The sequence below is a fragment of the Hermetia illucens genome, chromosome 7 (genome assembly GCF_905115235.1).
Source record: "Hermetia illucens chromosome 7, iHerIll2.2.curated.20191125, whole genome shotgun sequence".
Lineage (NCBI taxonomy): Eukaryota > Metazoa > Arthropoda > Insecta > Diptera > Stratiomyidae > Hermetia > Hermetia illucens.
Genome location: NC_051855.1, coordinates 10,993,905 through 11,006,376, shown reverse-complemented (window position 1 = coordinate 11,006,376; position 12,472 = coordinate 10,993,905). Strand labels below are relative to the sequence as shown.

The window sequence follows — 12,472 nt, the reverse complement described above, 5'->3', positions numbered from 1 at the left end:
AAATTAATTGTAGTTTTCGTAATATTGTCAGTTTTGTTTCTATTTATCTTTACTTTTGTTCCTTTCTTTTATATTTTTGAAAACAGTATTGGTTTTTAAATAGTTTTATATTATATTTTTTATCCCTCATGCTCAATTTTTATGTTTTATTTATTTGTTTATTAAGCGTATTTTCAAACAGCAACAATAAGTCGTATATGTGATGTAGGATATAGTCATTTGTATACGTGAGACAGTATTTGATAGTAACCAGTGATACAAGGAGGAGGGGGACAGGCTCCAGCAAAAATTACCATTTTAAATTTGCTGCTATTTTGGAAATGCCAACATCTAATTATCATATTTGAGAGGCAAAAACTAGAAAGTTTTCAGATATATATGTAGATCAAGTATATACTCGCAACACGAAGGATTTTGATGCTGGGTGTCCAGGAGTGCGACTATGTGCTACAAACCACAATATCACATGCCTTGATATTTACAATTCTTTTGCGTGCGAGTTAGCGAGCCCTAGTCATTGTGCATTGCCCCGCAAAATTGTGTAGTAGTCAGGATTTGACATCCTGTGCGCATTATCGTTCATATTGCAATGCGTTTTTCAAGAGATTCCATTTGGTCAACATTCGGATGGCATACAGCACGCCCCCGCCTTTAGTGCAGGCGCAGTTTTTTTTTTAATTAAATAATTTCTTTTAAAATAAAAACAAAAGCTAAGACCGATGTTATAAATACACAAAAAAATGAAATAAATTACAGAGAAAGTCGGGCTGGTCAAACAAATAAAATATATCCATTTATTTTAAATAAATTAAGATAGCTTAAGCTAATCATAAGCTATTCTTAAGATAAACCATGTCTAGATGTAAATTACTTTGAGAAAATAGAAACCTAAACATCACGGAACTCAGTAAGATGGAATAGACATAGCCGATGGTTTTCAATGGCTGATTGTCTATTCAGTAACGATACTGTAACGATTCGCAAAGCACAGCGTTGGTTCGATCGATTTCGTTCTGGTGCATTGGATATCGAAGATACACCTATCGTACTGGTAGGCCAATCGTCGTAGAAACCGATCAAATCGTCGAAATCATCCAAGCAGACCGGCATGTGAGCACTCGCTCGATTGGCCAGGAACTGGGTATACCCCATAAAACCATTTAGAACCATTTGCAGAAGATTGGATTCCAAAAAAAAGCTGAATGTTTGGGTGCCACACGAGTTGACGCCAAAAATCTCTTGGACCAAATCAACGCCTGCGATGCGCTGCTGAAAAGAATTCGACCCATTTTTGAAGTGGATAGTAACTGGTGATGAAAAGTGGATCACGTACGATAACCTCAAGTGAAAAAGATCGTGGTCGAAGCCGGCCCAAATCATCGCCAGGCCCGGATTGAGGGCCAGGAATGTTTCACTGTGTTTTTGGTGAGATTGGAACGGAATCATCCACTATGAGCTGCTCAATTAGACCCTTAATTTAGTCCTCTACTGTGAGCAACTCGACCGTTTGAGGCAGGCGATTGACCAGAAGCGGCCAGAATTGGTGTTGTGTTCTACCAGGACAACGCTTGGCCTCACACATCTTTGATGGCCCGCCAGAAGCTACGAGAGCTCGGATGGGATGTCCTATCGCACCTACCGTATAGTCCTGACCTGACACCAAGTGATTACCATCTCTTCCGGTCCATGCAAAACGCTCTTGGTGTTACTAAGTTGGCCTCAAAAGAGGCTTGCGAAAACTGGCTGTCTGATTTTTTTTGCAAATAAGGAAGGGAGGGGGATAACGAAGTTGCCTTCTAAATTGCAACAAGTTTGCGAACAAAACGGCGCATATTTGGCTTAAATCGGATAATTCTAAGTATGTTAAATAAAGCGTCAAATTTCGATCGCAAATACGACATTTGTCTTTCCCCAACTCAATATTTAAATTGAACAAGTTGTAGGGAAATTGGGGGAGCCGTTGGAGGAAGAGACGAGATCCATTTCTCCAAGGAGTTCATTTAATAACGTCAAATTAACTGGTTAGTTTCGTTCGAAAAGTCGATAGTCGTCTATCAACATTGTCCTGGAGACAAAGCCGCAGAATTCTGGCAATGGTGAGAAAATGACCGATTAACTGGAAATGAGATGACAGGCGAAAACAAGTAAAAGTGCAATAAGCAAATTTGTTCAGATATCATCAGGAAAGGGTCAAAGGGTAGTATAGGTCCCAGGGCGAAACGTGAATTGGTACCCACGATGGAGCATAAAACCTGGGAAATGTCTGCTGAACCAACACCAACAGCTCTACTACCAAACCCTATCTTCACCTCCACGTGGTGACCGCTGGGAGCTCTTTCTTAACGAAAAGCTGCAGACGGAGAAGGATGAAGGCGAGTCTCCCGCACCTAAAAACGGAAAAAATTGTACCAACTGGTCCTCCAAGTTGGGGGTTGGGTATGGCTGACAGCCCTACACGGAAAACAACTCGTTACGAAGCCACAACCGGACTGTTCCGCTCGAAGCGTCTCACCATAGGGTCAAAGCTCTTACTGTACAAGACTATGATCTTGCCAGTCCTCATGTAATCCTCTGAAACTTGGGTTCTTAGCAAGAAAAATTGCGAACTATTGGCCGCGTTCGAGAGAAGAATCCTCCGAAGAATTTTTGGTCCCCTACATGAGGATGGACGATTCCGTAGCCTACACAATGACGAAATCTATGAGCGATACCATGACCATACGGTTGTGGACAAAATCTGGCTCAATAGGTTACGGTGGGCGGGTCACTTAATCCGTATGGATGAGGACGATCCCACCCGGAAAGTCTATAAGGGCAATATCTATGGTAGAAAAAGAAGACGAGGCAGACTCTGCCTAAGATGGAGCGATGGCGAAGGTCAGGACGCCAGACAGCTTTTAGGGATATCGAATTGGTGGACTTAGGCGCAAAACCGGGATGTCTGGAGTTCCTTATTAAGGCAGGCCTAGACCGGATACCGGTTGTTGCGCCGTTGATGATGATGATCATCATCATCACGAAAATTCTTAAAAACGCTGGATACCCCGGAAGAGTTACGCGGGGAAAACATTCCATTTCGACGATTAGTCGAAAAACAGTACGTAAGTCGTACATAAGCCTAAGTTGTTTGAGGATGATGGCCTTATGGCGCGGCAGGATTCGCGACATTCGAAATTTATTTCGAATGTTGCAAATGCGAGCGGTCAGATGACGCCACCGGCGCTCTCCACTCAGTTTAGGGCTCGCCTTCTCTCTTCAGGTTCCTATACAGCCTTGACTCTGTCGCTTGGATTTCACATTTCCTCCGCCGGCGTGCAATTCACGTATTGCACGGAATAAAGCAGGCGATGGAAAAGTAAAAGCGTGCAAAAAGCTTAACACAAAACTGAAGTCGAAATTTAAAAAGTAAGGCCTACAAATAAGCTCTGTCGGTTTTCACAATAGATGGCGTAGCTTGTTTTTTATTCCATTGATCCACTTTTCTAAACATTCATCGTAAAGCTACTGTCAGTAGGCACAAACGTCAGTATAAATTATTTAATTGAAGTGTAAACAACAATACTTTTTTCATCAACGAAAATGGCCAATTTTGTATCAAATAATGCGTTTTTGCGGGGAGTTCTACTTCATTATTTCAATATGAAGAAAAAAGCAACCGAAAGTCATCGCATTTTGGTGGAAGTTTATGGTGACCATGCTCCATCTGAGCGAACGTATCAGAGGTGGTTTGGACGGTTTAAAAGTGGCAATTTTGACTTGGAAGACGAAGAGCGCGTCGGACGGCCAACAATTTTTGAAGATGAAGAATTAGAGGCATTGCTCGACCAAGATCCATCGCAAACGCAAGAAGAACTTGGAAAAACACTTGGAGTCACTCAGCAAGCCATTTGGCATCGTTTAAAAGCAATGGGAATGATCCCAAAGGTCGGAAATTGGGTTCCGTATAAACTGAAGCCAAGAGACGTCGAACGCCGTTTGTTCATATGCGAACAACTGCTCGAACGACAAGAAAGGAAGGGTTTTCTGCATCGAAGAGTTACTGGCGATAATCCCTAGCGTCGGGCAACGTGGGGATACCCCGGCCATGCCTCATCATCGACGGCCAAAGCGAATATTCATGGTGAGAAGATCATACTGTGTATATGGTGGGACCAGCTGGGTGTGGTATACTATGAGCTGCTAAAACTGAACGAAACGGTCATGGGCAAACTCTACCGACGTCAAATGATGCGTTTGAGCCGCGAACTCAAGAAAAAACGGCCGCAATACCAGCAAAGGCATGATCAAGTTATTTTGCAACATGACAATGCTCGTCCACATGTTGCACAGCCCGTTAAATCATATCTAGAAACGTTGAAATGGGAAGTCCTACCCCACCCACCGTACTCTCTAGACATTGCTCCTTCTGATTACTATTTGTTTCGGTCGATGCAGCATGGCCTGGTTGACCAGCACTTCTCCAACTACGACGAACTCAAAAAATGGCTCGATGAGTGGATAGCGGCCAAACCGGCCAATTTTTGGCGCGATGGTATCTATGAATTGCCTGAAAGATGGAGGAAAGTTCTGGCTAGCGATGGGCAATACTTTGAACAATGAATGTATAACCAATTTTTCACAATAAAGCTTCAAATTAAAAAAAAAAAATCGACAGAACTTATTTGTAGGCCTTATACAATAAAACATTGTTTAAACAAAAAAAAAACAAAATCAATACAACTCCTTTACCCTCTGTCAGAACGCTTAAGTTTTTCTTACGAAGGTGTCCGCATTTCAAGTCTGTTCACTGTATATATGTATACACGTTCCAGAACTGATAATTGAAAGTTTGAAATTTCTTCTTCTTTCTTTTGCTCTCTCCTGTTATCCCACTCCGTAGACAAGTACAGGTTAATAAGTTTTGAGAAAACCTTCAAGGATCCATTTGTGCTTTGTTGAGTTTGAGTAGCGTTAATTTTATGCAAGAAATGTGAAGAAACAATGACCGTAGAAAATAACTGTTGCGAAACAAATCCGACCTGTCAAATAATTGCAGGTAACATCTAAGACAAGGATTAACAGGTGACAACATACACGCCTTAGAGTGCAATAAATTCACATGAAATACAAAACTTTGAATTTTCGTCTTAATTTTCTTAATAATAGTTGGATTGCTTTCTTTTATGTCTAATATTATCACTTATTGTGAAAGACGTTCCGTTTAATTCTCGTTGAATGTAAAGGAGCCATGATACTATGTATCCTAGAACGGGTATTAAGTGATAACCCAAATATTTATCCAATTAAATCAGATGAACATTCGTTTATATCGAGTTTGGTTCTCAATTTATATTGTATTGTTGATGGGTAGTAATGTTGGTGCTGAATTATCCGTCAGATCATAAATTCATCATGGCTGCCACCGCAAGAAACATTAAATATTTCATTTTATGAATTGACTTCATTTTTTTTTTTTTCTGTGGTGGTTCAAATGGTTATTTGCTTGATTTTTGTGGATATTTTCTAGATTTCAAAATAAAAATTTTTAAGCAAAAACACTTCAATATGATACTAGGGATCCAAGGATTAGAATATCTAAGATATTTGGTGTATGCGGTAACTGCAAGGATATTCAGGATTTACCTTTCTTTTATTGTTTTTTAGATATTGATGGAGTTCTACTTTTACTACGCTTAGAATTTTCTCTCCCAGATTTAAACTACCATAAAATTGCTATCTAGCTTTTATGTTTCTACTTTTAGATAGGAATTGTTGCTGAGTCCTCCCGATTTAGTAATTATTGTTGCATATCTGTGTTATGTGTTAGTAATTGGAAAATATACAAATTGTGTGTCTGATCTAGTAAAAACAAAAAAAAATTTAAATTCAGCCTAAAGTTTAGCAGTTTATTGTCTGGCCTACATGATGGAATAGGCGTCTTTTAGAGACCAATATTGGTGATATTCAATAAGCTGCTCTTTTTCACCAAGGAGGGGGTTCACTACAGGGTTAGAACTGTGGTGATGATCTTGTTAGTTTCGTTAATTACTAGCGAGTGGGTAACCATTTTTTTAGTGGGCCATGGTATGACTCTATTAAAAAATAAAAAATAAGCCAAACTTAAAATAAGCTGGTTTTGCACTGAGAGGGATTTGAAGCATGGGTCGATTGAATATTCTGCAGTATCTCTTCTGCGATATCATTTGTATTAATCTCATTTCCTCCCGGTAGGATGCGCTTGTTTTGAGATTTGACAGCTGCAGGTTTTCAATTCAAACAACGACGTAACACCGGAAGCTCTACACTTCGGGTATAAAGATCGTGTGAAGGAAACTATCTGTGCACGTTTTTTCACTCTTACACAGCTTAAAGTTCAAAATATTCCTGATATGTCTCCAAACTTCAACTCTGCCATTCATATAAGTTCACTTTATAGGATGATGGCGTCATACACGTCTTAGAGTGCAATAAATTCACATGAAATACAAAACTTTGACATTCTTTTGCTTTCTTTTATGTCTAATATTGTCACTTATACTGATGCCAAAGTTTGTAGTTCTCAATTGAACTGAAGAAGGATTTTCTGGTAAATATGTTATTACATATTAAATTTATTTGAGCAGATATCGTTATGAAATATATTTTGAGGCTAAGATTTTTTTATAGACTTTTTGTTGTGATTTTTTTCAAGGAATTCTCGGTTGGATCAGAGCGAGACCTGCATTACTTTTTGGGGCACATATTTTGAATCATCACTCCTCTGTGTTCCATCCTATACCAGAAATAAGATCCTTTCCGAAAAATACAAATCTAGTACTTTTATTTGATACCCTACATGACTGTGAAAAAAAATTTGCTCCCCCTTTCGAATGAATCCAACTCGTTGCATGTGTCACCATTTCACAGACCGCATACTGTCACGAAATATCATGACGATAGCTCCAGCCATTTTGGAGTAAACTTTGTGTGACAGACACACAGATTGAATCGATTTTAATAAGGTTTTGTTTCACAAAAAACGTTAAAGTCACGATATAAACCTGACTGCAAAGAAACCGGATTTCGCCTTACAGCGGGCGTTTTATGGAGTTATTTCTGCAACAAAGCACGAAACAATATTTTATTGTCCTTCTTGATATTTCACCGTGAAAATGAACTTTGATACTTTGATATTTTCATGAGTAACTACCACTGATGTTTCTTGATTTGATTTATGATGTCAAGCCAAAAAAACGGTGGCTTGATACGCTGGATGGGGATTTAAAAGGCTCAAGATAGCACCCACATCAGGCAATCGATAGAGCCAAATGACGAAACCGATCACGATGAGCCGACCCCGCTTGTGAACAGGACAAAGGGTGAAGAAAAAGAATTTATGACGTCAAGCGATATTAGCGTTGACTTCAAGGACTCGTTTTCAAAAATGACTCAATCTGCAAATCATGGTGGTCTAAGTGTATGATATCTAGGCCCCAAAATAGTCTGCATACCGATATCTGTTCAAATAAATCTAGTAAAACTATATTTCCATATTTCTTAGTGTATTTTGGTAGAAATTGACTAGAAACCTCAACTCCCGCCCTTAAGTTCATTCTAGCATCATCAGATTGCAGTGGTATAGGCTATACTACAAAGCATAATGCTACCAAGTTTGGTGGAAATCGGACTATTACTAACAAAATTGTAATAGGCCGAAGAAAACGGAGGAAAATACTGGGTGAACTTAGCGTGAGGGGAAGATTGGAAAATATCATGGCTTCGTAAGCATATAAACTACAGCCTAAGCACGTGAACGTAGTACTTTCCCTCAGGCCCGGAGGTTTCAGCCCCATTTATAGTTGGTTCTAGGACCTTGAATATTGTCAATAATACCGATGCATTCACCGGGTACCAACGGCAGTAATATGGCCCAAAATTAGATGCGTCAAAAAGTGAGGATTGATAAAGCTAACTTCTAGTTACAATTCGATAATAATTGTAATTAAAGAAAAATCCGGAGGTGAAGGGGCTTTAAATGGAGTGAATCAAATGGCAACGAAAGGATCTAGCACCGAATTCTATATTCACCTTTTCTTTTTTAATGGCAAATTGCAAATGGGGAAAGATGAATGTAGGCAGAAAACTGTGTCAATTGGTCCTTTAGATTGGAGACTAGTGTAGGGCTGACGAGTCTACCTGGCATAGGTGCCAGCCAACACAAGAAATGCCCTGATTGAGAACCGATTGACCAGAAGATTTGACGTACGGCAAGGCCCATGATGAACGAGTAGGGAAGTCGCCGATTGGAAAAGTGAACCAGGCAACTCAAGTAACGCCGGTTCAAAGCACAAAAGGGGAGAAACCGGGGAAGAGGCTGCGCGAGAAGCTGAATGACTCAACAGGCCAGCAAACTCCGAAAAGAAAAAAGGACTCAACTCCCAAAAAGGCGGAGTTCAAGAAAAGTACGTCTGAAGCTGCCAGTGAAAATACTGCAGTGGCTACCTCGAGAAAGGGGATCGAACCTTCGAAGGCGGATGCGGAAGCTTGGAGGAAGGTAGAACCGCGGAAAAGAAATTATCGGAGGAAGATTAGACCGGACGTGATTTTCATTTCCAAACGGGGCGAAGGGTCATACGCCGACATTCTCAGGAAAGTGGAGGCAGACCCCGAACTCAACAATTTGGGAGACAACGTCAGCCGCATTAGACGGTCCCAGTAGGGAGATCTTATGTTGGAACTTAAGAAATCCAAGGATGTAACCGCGGACAAATTCTTAAGCCAAATCGGGAAGACTTTAGGGCAGGAAACCGACATAAGAGCTAGCAGGCGGAGATCACTATAATCTGCAAAGATATAGATGAAATCACGACGAAGGAGGAGGTTCGCGAAGCGTTGGAGAAACAGTTCGATCTTGCCAGACTACAAGAGTCAGTGGTGAAAACGCTAAGGTAAGCCTATGGGGGAACACAAACCGCCATCATCAGCCTACCAGTGGAGAATGCACTCAAACTGTTAGCAGCAGGGAGAGTGAGAATAGGCTGGGTTATGTGTCGCCTTAGGGAACAGGTGGCGTTAAAACGGTGCTTTAGATGCCTTGGCTTTGGTCACATTGCGAAGTCATGCACTAACCCAAATGACAGGTCAAAGCAATGCAGGAGATGCGGAGTGGAAGGCCATATCAGCAAGGACTGCGGAGCTGACCCAAATTGTCTACTGTGCAAAGGAAAGGAGGGTGTGGACCATCGGCACATTGCGGGCAGCAGCAGGTGCCCGGAATACAGGAGAGCCCTTAGCACAAATCGCAGATGAGGTTGATACAAATCAACCTCAACCACTGCGAGGCGACGCAGGATCTATTCGCGCAAACCATTCGCGTGAAAAACATCGATGTGGCCATACTAAGTGAACCATACCGAAACCGCGGTGGTAGCGTTTGGGTCAAAGACCAAACGGGCCAAGCAGCGCTGTGGACTTGTGGAGAACAAGCCTTCCAGGAAATAATGGAGCACCCGGAGGGAAGGTGAAGGGCATCCACATCTACAGCTGCTATGCTCCACCCAGCGCTACACTCGTCGAGTATGAGCGGATGCTTGCTGCTCTTGTTTTGGATGCAAGAGGACGTTGGCCGATCATAATAGGAGGCGATTTAAATGCGTGGGCTCTTGAATGGGGCAGCCGGATAACTAATCTCAGGGGACGTGTTCTCCTCGAAGCATTCGCGGAGCTGGACGTGGTACTGGCGAATGTTGGGTCTTCGTACACTTTCCGGGGAAGGGACCTGGGGTCTATAGTGGACCTGACATACGTGAGTGCCACTTTAGCCAGTAGAATCACTTGGCATGTCAGTGAGGACTATACTCACAGCGACCACCAGGCAATCTGCATAGAGATCGAGGGCGGATCGAGCTCGAAAAAAGTTTTCGCAGAATGCCGGGTGGTGTGCTTGGCTGGACAGTGAAAGCTTTCGAGGGGGACGCGTTTTCCGCGGTGCTCAAATCCGACATATCCCTGAATGGTACGGCTGGCGAGAAAGCCACCCAGATCACTCGATGGGTGACGGAAACATGCGATGCTACTATGCCCAGAAGGCGATTGCTCCCCAGTAGGCAACCCAACTACTGGTGGAACAACGAAATCGCAAGTTTGCGAGCCGCATGTTTCCGGGCAAGGAGGCTTTGCCAGAGGCTCAGGGGAAAACCCGGTGGCGACGGTTGAGAGGAGGCACACAAGCAATTGCGTGGCCGCCTAAGGGAAGCCATTCGGAGGAGCAAAAAGAACTGCTTGAAACAGCTGTGCGACCATGCCGACATAAACCCTTGGGGCGAGGCTTACAGAGTGGTGATGAAAAGGCTGCGGAAATCACCCCAGGTGACCTGTCCGCGCCTCCTGAAACAGATTGTTACCACTCTGTTCCCTCACCACGAAAATAGGGGAAGGCAAATTTTTGTCCAGCTAAATGACGGCATAATACCGCCTGTAACTGTGGAGGAGCTGCGGGAAATATGTGGTAGGTTGGGTGACAACAAGGCCCCAGGTTTGGATGGCATCCCCAACCGAGCTTTGAAACTGGCAGTGAAGACTAGGCCCGAATTTTTCGCCAACACCTTCGAGGCGTGCCTAAAAGAAGGAATATTCCCTGCCCAGTGGAAAAAGCAAAAGTTGGTGTTGCTTCCGAAGCCTGGCAATCCACCTGGAAACCCAGCGTCTTATCGTCCTATCTGCCTGTTGGATACAATGGGGAAGATGGTGGAGAGAGTCATCTACAACAGACTCCTGCCCATCGTCGAAGCCAGCAATGGTTTGTCTGAACGCCAGTTTGGTTTCCGACGCGCCCACTCTACGGTGGACGCAATTAGTATGGTGGTAAACCTGGCAAAAGGTGCACTGATTTCTGGCGGCTGCTGTGCCGTGGTGGCGTTGGCTGACATAGGTGTCCCCGGATACTTAGCGAATTTGGTGGAAAACTACCTCTCAGAGGGGACTCTCTGGTGCGGGACGGATGAGGGCCTCAAAGAGTACATTGTCACAGCCGGGGTACCACAGGGATCGGTACTTGGTCCCCTGTTGTGGAATATCATGTATAATGGGGTGCTTGCTCTTCCCGTCCCAGAGGGGACTACGATTGTCGGCTTTGCTGATGACCTAGCTGTGGTTGTTGCAGCAAAACACCCAGAAGATGTGGAGGTTTACGCAACAGAAACAGTGAGAGCGGTAAAGTCCTGACTAGAAAAGGCCGGGCCGGGCTTAATAACGAAACGCAGAGAAAATAACACTGTAAAAGTGGAGGTCGGTGGACATACGGTCGTATCAAAGCCGGCTGTCAAATACCTGGGGGTAATAATTGACACCAAATTGAGTTTTAGGGAACCCCTAGAGTATGCATGCCAAAAGGCAGCCAGTGCCACCACGGCACTTGCAAAAATGTTGCCAAATATTGGTGGGCCGAAACATTGCCGGAGGTTGGTGCTAGCCGGAGTGGTGCGCTCCATCCTGCTCTACTCGTCGCCTGTGTGGCCAGAGGCACTTGCAAACTCTCAGAGACGGAAGCAGTTGAACTCGGTTTACCGGCGGATGGCTTTGAGGGTTTGCAGTGCTTTTAGAACCACATCAGATGAGGCAGTATTGGTGGTGGCAGGCATGATCCCGGTTGACATTCTGGCCAAAGAAATGAGTGTCCTGTACAATGCAAGACATATGGAGGGGAGGAGGTAAGGTCAGAGTCGCTTGATCTCTAGCAATGCAGATGGGACAAGTCTGCGAAAGGTCGGTGGACACACAGGCTCATTCCCAACATTGGGGTGTGGCTTGAGCGAAAACATGGGGAGACCAACTACCGGATTACCCAGTTTCTCACGGGGCACGGTGGTTGCTACAGGCAGTATCTGCACTGCTTTGGGTTGGATGATTCTCCGAACTGTCCCAGATGCGATGGCATACCGGAGGATCCACAGCATGTGATGTTTCACTGCCCACGATTTGCGATGGAGAGAGGGAGCTTAAACCAGGTGCTGGACAGGAGCGGGACCCCGGAGAGCTTGGTTACTGAGATGCTGGCGTCCGAGGAGAAGTGGCTTGCAGTTGGCTCCGCAATCATCGAAATGCAGGAGGAGCTGCTGAAGGAACAAGGAAGGAGGAAAGCTGCGATGAGTGCCTAAGAGCAAACCTACCCCGCGAAGTAATGCCTCAATGGTGGTCCCGCGGGGCTGGGGCTGGAGAGACCGGGGGTGGTTTTTAGTGGGTGTGAATCCCACACGCGCTCGTGTACGCACAAAAAAAAAAAAAGAAATTAATAAACCTGTAGTGGTTTGCCAATGCCCTTTTGAAAGCAACTCAAAAGAGTAATTAAAAATAGCTATTAGATTTGAATGTGAGCAAAAACTAGTGTTTGTATGTAGCCTTATATATCTAGTTTATCTGATATTGGTAAATCAATTATGAATATTAGTGAATTAAATGTGTAAATAAAATGGATCAGCAAATATTTGAAGCAAAAATAGAAATAATAGTTGTATGT

The 12,472-nt window shown here is 43.5% G+C and overlaps 1 protein-coding gene across 22 annotated transcripts in view; it reads right to left on the bottom strand.

The window, feature by feature from the left end:
- Positions 1–12,472, bottom strand: part of LOC119660950 (protein unc-13 homolog B) — a 241,664-nt gene that overhangs the window by 56,955 nt on the left and 172,237 nt on the right. The gene's annotated exons all lie outside the window — the stretch shown is intronic.